Source organism: Andrographis paniculata, unplaced genomic scaffold, assembly GCF_009805555.1.
Source record: "Andrographis paniculata isolate CXL003 unplaced genomic scaffold, ASM980555v1 Contig9END, whole genome shotgun sequence".
Classification (NCBI taxonomy): domain Eukaryota; kingdom Viridiplantae; phylum Streptophyta; class Magnoliopsida; order Lamiales; family Acanthaceae; genus Andrographis; species Andrographis paniculata.
The window spans coordinates 3,498,420-3,506,728 of NW_026137639.1; the positions used below are offsets into that span (position 1 = coordinate 3,498,420).

Here is an 8,309-nt window from a genome sequence, read left to right on the forward strand (position 1 = left end):
GACCATGTTCAGCGTAGTGGAGCGCCCTTCTGAGTCATCCATATATACATGGCCGTGTTCAGTTCAAGTTAACCATCATAGACTAAAAATAATTATGATATTGAAATAGGACCAAAAATAATTTTTGTTCTAATACTAATATTAAAAAATTGCATGCAAAAAACAAACGAGACGGACGTAGTATGAAATTTGTGTAAAATAAATAAATAAACATTTGATCAAATCTTTTAAATAAATAAACATTTGATCAAATCCTTTATCGTATAACTTGTAAATATTAAATCACTGCTTGTCTATTTCATGTCTTTATTTGTATAATACTTTTACATAATTAGGAACTTCTTTACACCCAACATCTAACTTTGCACGGAGATGGTATTTTGTACATATTTTATATAATACAAGAGAATTTTATACAATAAAGCATATGATATTTTATGTATTTATAATAAAACACATATACATATACAACCTATGTCCAACCTATGTCCGGCTCTGAGAACTTATTTACTTTTTGCATGTTAATTTTTTAATATTAATTATTATATCAAAACATATTACAAATTAATAAAAAATTACAAAAATACTTCCATTAGTGTTTTATAATACTAATAGAAGAACATTTATATAAAAAATTATACAAATATAATGATATTTTTAACGTTAAGTATAATGACGCAAAAGATAAATGTGACCTGCGGGACGGAGGGAGTATGTATTATGCAAGTTACCTTTTGGGCTCAGAAAATTGATGTAAAGGTAAATCCCCAGGATAACCAGCCCAATTGTCATCCTTGACAAATGATAACTAGGCTCCAAAACTCTTGACTGATTCAGCCAATTGCCGATACATTTTTTATGCGAACCTACAGAAAATTGAGCAACGGTTGTTGGGAAATCAAGACAATATAGCTAACCATAAACATCAATATTGGGTATCGACCAGGGATCTTACAATTGCCCAAAGAGAACATTAACCCAAGCTCTTTTAAGCATCTTTTGCTACTGTTGTCTGAAGGGGTAGTTCACTTACTACTTCTACGCTCTCGGAGCTCCTTTCTGCAACAATCTTTGACAGGCCAAACATCTGTAGAAGTAAGAGCAGTGATTGCATGAGGCATTCTAGATTGTGCTGAAGTGAAATCTGAGTTGAAAACAAAGAAATGTTTACTAGGAACCTTGCTGATTGTCTTCTGGAAGCAAGATTTGTGTTCGTCTACTGATGCATGGATGAATTCATCAATGTGGTCTCTAACGTCTTCCAAGAATGTTGAATTTTCGCTTTTCTTCTTCCTACAGGACATCATTGCTGGAGTTGGAGAAGATATATACATATATATATATATAATGAGTTGACATGGGATAGCATAGCCATATAGAAGAGAATAACCAACAAAAAAGAAATTTGAATAAAGTTGGAGTTTGTATAGAAATTTGCTACATAACTTCTGGGAAAGAGGCTGCAAAGACGATAATAGGTCTAAGATCATGTTTTATTGAATTGATTATTTGATCTTTAAGTTGTAATTTACATAAAGAAACAATAATAATTTAAAGTAAACTAGACTTAGACAAGCTAATCCAACAACAAAAGCCATTAAAGGCTTATGGCATGCTTGATGTCTATATTTACATCCACTGTGGGATCTTACCAACTACCTTCGATTCGCATCAATTGTTCAACAAGGTTTTAAATGAGTTCAGATAAACTGTTTGGCAAATCCTGCACCCAATATGAACCGCTATTGAAATCTGTTCGGACCAAATTTCCTTTTTAATCAAACACTAAAAAGTAGCACTTTTAATCCCACAAGAATTGACTATTCCTATGTTTAAAAGGGAACCCAACCCAATTAAAATAACTTCTCCAGGCTATATCGCCTTCTCACTCCAGCAGCAAATATGGATCACAAAGAAACAGGAACTACAAGTAGAGCTTTGGTCTTTCATATGCTCAGGGTTTCTTTCTTGCTGTAGTTTGAGTGCTAATTGATAGTAATCAGTATATGATAAAAATATACATAATATATACTATAATTGATTTCAACACAATATTGCATGCATATTAACATAACATAAATGATGACAGCATGAGATAATATCCTTCCACCGTATATGACACAGAGTGATCTCAATTCTCAACACATAATAAATGTACAATGCATGATATGAAGCAACAATATGTAGAAGGTATGTTTCTTTGGGTGATTGACGTAAATAATATCATTTTATTCAATCTAATTATTTGATTACTTTAATTGATCACAATCTGGTATTCATTAAAGTCCGTTATAATAATACTCCAATTAGAGATACTTAGTCCTACTTAGATGGATGAGAATAATTTAAGCCGAGTAAAATTTGGACTTAAGTTTATATTATCCTATATTTAATCAAGTGTGCTAAATATGATCTTAATTAATCTTGTGATTATATAATCTATTGACTGTAAACAATAATGAATCATGCATGTATACAATTACAATGTTATAAAATAGGGCTAATCAACACCCAAGCCTTCCCCATTGAAAGATGAATGATAATGGGATTGTTATAAGAAAATTATTTTAATTTCCAATGTAAAGTGTATAATCAACTAACAAATTAAATACAGGGAAATTTACTTAAATATAACTGAACAGAAATATTGGATTATTGAATGATAAATTGGTAAATATAAACAATAATATATCCTTGAATGAAGGAAATCAAATAACCATTGTATGCATAAGAAAGCTCTACAAATCAATTATCAAATACCCAACATTTTCTTAAAAACAAGAAAATATCTATCAAATTTGGAGCAAATAGTAAGCATAAATCAGACGAACCCAACATTTTTTTAACACAGCAATCTATCAAATTAAACAAACCTAGCTAAGAATCATCTACAACTCAATATGTACCACCTAAATTAGCTAAATATGCTAAGTAAAATGAAATCCATTTTCATATCGTATATGACAAAAACGCACAAAAACACTTGTTGGATAATTCATTAACACCAGTATATTATTTCGATTTCCCTCGTTCCCTCGTTTATCACCAAGGCAGACATGAACTGCTACTAGATTCCTATAGAACGATCAAAATTCACAACCCGCCCACCCCATATAATTTAACCCTAGTTTTCTTTGTTATCATTCATCGGACTGCCGAACTCATTGTTCCAGAACAAGCAGGAACGACACACAGGAATCAAGAAAATGAAACGAAATTTACACGAGAAAGACTTTATAAATAGATAAATTATATTTATAAAAAGAAATAATAAAAAAAAAAAAAAAAAAAAAAAAAACAAATTGGTTGTCTGTTGAAACAAATACCTTCAAGATCTGTGTGAGAAAATTGAAAGAGGAAATATCTTCCCCTCCGAAACGGAAGAATCGAAATGACTGGAGGGCAACGTGGGCACGGAATGACAGAACTTCACGATGGGCCACATAGAATTTTGAAAATGGGCTTTCTTGATTTCAATTATTTTACGTTATTTTTTTTTATTATTTATTATTTTTTTTTTATAAAGTAGGCCACATAAAATTTTTTTTTTTTGAAAATATAAACTTAGGTCAAATCTAATACCTTTCAAATTAAATTTGACAAGATAAGTCACATCAGGTATTAATTAATTAATAATAATAATAATAATAATAATAATAATAATAAATTATGGTATTTTTTATTATTTTTTATATAATTAATAATATTGATAGTTTTAAAGTAATTTTATATACTTTTTCCTTCCATTATATGTAGCAACATATAAATTAAAAAATATGTATATTTTATTATAAAAATATAAAAGTTGTTGCGGGCATTTATGGAATATCAGGTAAGATGTAATTTAATTAGGGGAAAAATGATTAAATTAAACCCCATACTTGGGGTACATAGAAGTCAACTCAACATTACAACATCAAAGAGTTTCCCAAAAAATAATTGTAAGAAAGAAGTAATGAAACAACAAAATCAATAAATCCTCCCACCCTTGACCAAACTTTTTAGTTGATTTATTGCACATTCAGTGCAAAATTACTGATATATTTATACATTACCATTTCTATATTTTATACTCTACAACAAAATTGAAAAACAAATAAAATATCAAAATTGTTTTAAAGATACAAATAATCAAATAATAAAAACACTAAGTTTCCTCCAAAATGCAAAACATTACTTTTCATACAAAATACTACACAACATCAAAACACCGCACAACAGCAATCAAATTCCTAAAATAAATTTCCCTCATAAATTTTTCTAACAATATATTTAAATTTTTTTCTCCATTAACAACATTATAAAACAACACACACCACATTATAATCATACCATTGCTTATCCCATAATAATTTTCATCCTCAAAAGTTATTTACAATGGGAAAAAAATGCACCTAACTTTAGTGTTGATATGAAAAGTAAAGTGGTGCATATGTTACTTGAAGATTCTAAAGATGGAAAGATTTCAAGAGGCCGAATCAGTACCGTTGCTACTCTTTTAACATTTCGCGAAAGTCTGTGTCTATTGTTTGGATTGCTGCAAAAGAAAAAATGCAAAAAGATGAGTCAATTACTTTTAAACCAACAATATAGTCCAAGCACAAAGATGCAGCTCAAATAAATTATGCAAAATTGAAGAGTTTACCGTTTGTGAAAAGATCAACTTATCAAAAAATAGTGGCAGAAATGGGTGTAGGTAAGAGCATTGTTGGTGAATAGTTCAAAAAAGAATTAATCAAACCACACACCAACAAAATCAAGCCAGAGTTGACTGATGTGAACAAAATTGTAACAATGCAGTTTTGTTTCACATTTAAAGTATGACAGAGATGCCAATGTGATAAGTTTCAATTTTATGCGCAACATCATCCACATTGACGAGAAATAGTTCTACATAAGTAAAGAATGCAACAGATACTATATGCTTCCGGGCGAAGAAAGGCCACAAAGAACATGCAAGAGTAAACGTTTTATTACTAAATTAATATTCATGTGTGCAGTTGCTAGACCCATGTATGCATCGAATGGTGATGTCCTATTTGATGGAAAGATAGGTATATTTCCATTCACCAAACAAGAACAAGCAAAAAGGAATAGCAAAAATCGTGTTAAGGGCACCATACAGACAAAGCCATTAGAAACAATCACGAAAGAAGTTATAAAAGACTGTTTATCAATAAGGTATGCAATTTCCTATTGTATTTCATTTTACTCTATCAGCTATTCATCATCACATAGAATATTGCATAATATTAAAGAAAAGTTATTTTCTTCTAATCATAATTTCTTTTTTTATTTTTTATCACAGATTTTACCATAAATTAAAGAAAAATGGCCACCATTTGCATCGAAAGATATATTTATTCAACAAGATAATACTCAACCACGCATATCAGCGATGAAGATGATGATTTCAGGGCATCTGCAAAAGCAAATGGATTTAATTTTCATCTGATTTGTCAACCGCTTAATTCATCGGATACAAACATAAATGATCTTGGATTTCTCAGTGCAATTTAGAGTCTTTCCACCGAGACATCATCATATAGCGTTAATGATCTCACAAAAAATGTAACAACAATATTGGAAAATTTCACTCATACAAAATTAAATATTTTCTTTTCCTTAGCTTTGTAGGATGTAAATAATTGCATGTAAAGTAGGGAATTGTTATAAGCAACCTCACATGGAAAAAGAAAATCTAACAAAGAAAGGCCAACTACCAGAAACATTGAGTGTAGACTCTGTGTTAGTGAAGAACTGCCTTGACTACACACGAGAGGAAGAAAGTGCAATCCCCTAGGCGTACAAAGTGAAGTCCTTTTTAGAAGAGTTAGGTGGGTTATTGGTTCAGATTGATAGCATGAATATAAAAACATCTATTTTGTTTTTGCATCTGAAAATTGATGTAATTTTGAAGTTTAAACATTTTGGAATTGTTCAACATATAAGCATTGAACACCCAATCGGATGATTATATGGTGAACATCCTTAACCTTAAATGAATGTATTTATTTTTTATTTTGCTTTTCAATCCTTAGGCATATATGTTGTCAACCAAAAAATAAATTATGGAATTCATATGAAATTTTTCTTGAACACATAATCGCAATCCAAAAATTATTGGTTCTACCTACCTTCACTAGCCCTCAGATTTTCAACCTGCTTTGTAAAAACTATTCCATCGTAAGGAAATTTACATAATTTAGTTTTTCCTCAACTAATATGTTGGCTAAGCCTACTCGAACGAATTTTTAGAAAACCATTGAGTGCATCAACCAACATATTATTCAATCATTCATTTCAACCACAAAGGACACCAACATATTCATCAAGTTTGCCCCAAATTATGAATCAATTTTTTTACCATCAGCAAAAGCAACAATGAAAACAATATCGTTTAGAAAGAACAAATAATTGATCTAGGGTACAAAAAACACTTTTTTCAAAAGGTATCCATAAAAGATAAATTTCTACCACAATACGCCTTATTTCATGATTGAAAGGGCCACAAAAATCACCTCATATGGAAGCAAAATCGTCACCGAAACGGTTTTCGCCGGCCACCGAGGGGGCAACCACCGTCAATGGGACAGAGAAATCAGACTCTAGCACCACTATGTCGAAATTGGACTCCGGCCCTACTGTCCCAAAATCTGATTTTAGGGAAATAAAAAAATCCTCATTTTCAGTTATTGAAAATATTTTGGGAGAAGATGAGCATGAGTAAGCATTGGGCGAGTCACCAGCGGCCATATCCACCAGAAAAGAGAAACGATCTAGATCTGGGTGTGAATTTTGTGTATGAACTATGTATAACGTGGGTATGTGAGAGAATGTGTATATAGGTGTGTATGATAATGTGTATATTTAATGATTTGTGTGTTTTTAAAATAGAAAAAAAAATATATTTTGATGTGATTTCCCATTGATGGTTGCGGATGCGTGTATAATGTTGTTTGTATTTAATGCTATGTTTTGATATGCTCTTGGCTAATATGTTAATTGTAATTAATTACTAATAAGTAAGATTAGAACAAATAATGTTGGTTAATGATAATGGCAATGGATGTAAATAAATAATAAAAAAAGGACAATAATTAAATAGATACTTTTTACCAAATACAGAAATGGACTAATTTTATTGAACGGATAAAAGAGAAAGGTGAAAGTAAATATGGTGGACGGAGGGAGTATATGATTAAAAAAATTAAATTATATATTTAAATATTTTAAAAATTATATGTTAACAAAGAAATATATGTCATATGAATATCATTTTGTAGAGAATAAATTTTTTTATAATACAAATAAATAAAAAATACTTTTATTTATTTATAATTAATATAAATTAATTTTATAAAAATATGGAGTTTTAAATATAGGGTGTGTTTCTTTAGGGAGTTTGAGGAAAGTTGGGTTTGAGTTTGGTTTTTATTTGAATTTTGGAATGAGTTTGAATTTTGTTGTTTATTTTGTGTTTGGGTTTGGTTCGAGTTTGGGGAGTTTTGATGTGTATTGATTTGATAGATAATGAATAAAATAATATAAATATGTATTAAATTTAATTGATAAAATTTACATTGTATGATTTGATTATGAATTTATATTATACCCAATATATATATTTAAATTTTTATTTATTTGTATTATAGAAAATTTTATTCTTTACAAAATGACATATATATTGTATATATAGTTTTCATTTAATTATAATAAATATTAAATAAAATTTTAATTTTTTTTTTTTTAAAAAATCAAGTTTGGCACCCATTTTACTGTGAACAGTAAGTGTACAATAAAACTGGTTTAATTTTTTTTTAAAAAAAAATCAAGTTTGGCACCCATTTTACTGTGAACAGTAAGTGTACAATAAAACTGGGCCAAACCACCTTGGGAAAAAGTACCCATAGATAAAAATATTTATGTTTTTAGAAAAGAGATAGAAATAAAAGTATTTCGAGTGGGTCCTACATGATTTATGTGTTATATGTTATATAGTTAATTAAGATAATTTATATTTGTTAAGGCCCGTTTGGATTGACTTTTGTAAAGTGCTTTTGGCTTCTGTTTCTAAAATAAGTATTAATTCATATTTGTATTAGCTTCTCTTCAAAAACAAAAGCAGCTTTTAGGCTCCAAAAGTGCTTTTGTAAAAGCACCTGAGGGGGTGCTGTTGGAAAAAATAGAAGTAGTGTACTATCTAAAATTACAGTTTTAATCGTAATAATAATAATAATAAATTAAATAATAAAATAAAAATAAAAATAATTCTTTTATTTAAATATAATTGTATTTTAATTATTAAA

At 29.2% G+C, this 8,309-nt stretch overlaps 1 long non-coding RNA gene across 2 annotated transcripts; it reads right to left on the reverse strand.

The window, feature by feature from the left end:
• Positions 1-280: 280 nt before the first annotated feature.
• LOC127244328 (uncharacterized) lies at positions 281-6,848 on the reverse strand. Of its 2 annotated transcripts, XR_007837151.1 has the most exons (5): positions 6,522-6,848; positions 4,486-4,537; positions 1,179-1,309; positions 956-1,087; positions 281-866 (listed from the first exon to the last, which is right to left on the reverse strand). It is a non-coding gene; the product is annotated as an uncharacterized LOC127244328 (long non-coding RNA). The 2 variants fall into 2 exon arrangements; XR_007837150.1 differs by lacking the exons at positions 4,486-4,537; positions 6,522-6,848 and adding an exon at positions 3,327-3,472 and having other exon boundaries at positions 458-866.
• Between the last annotated feature and the right edge of the window lie 1,461 nt (positions 6,849-8,309).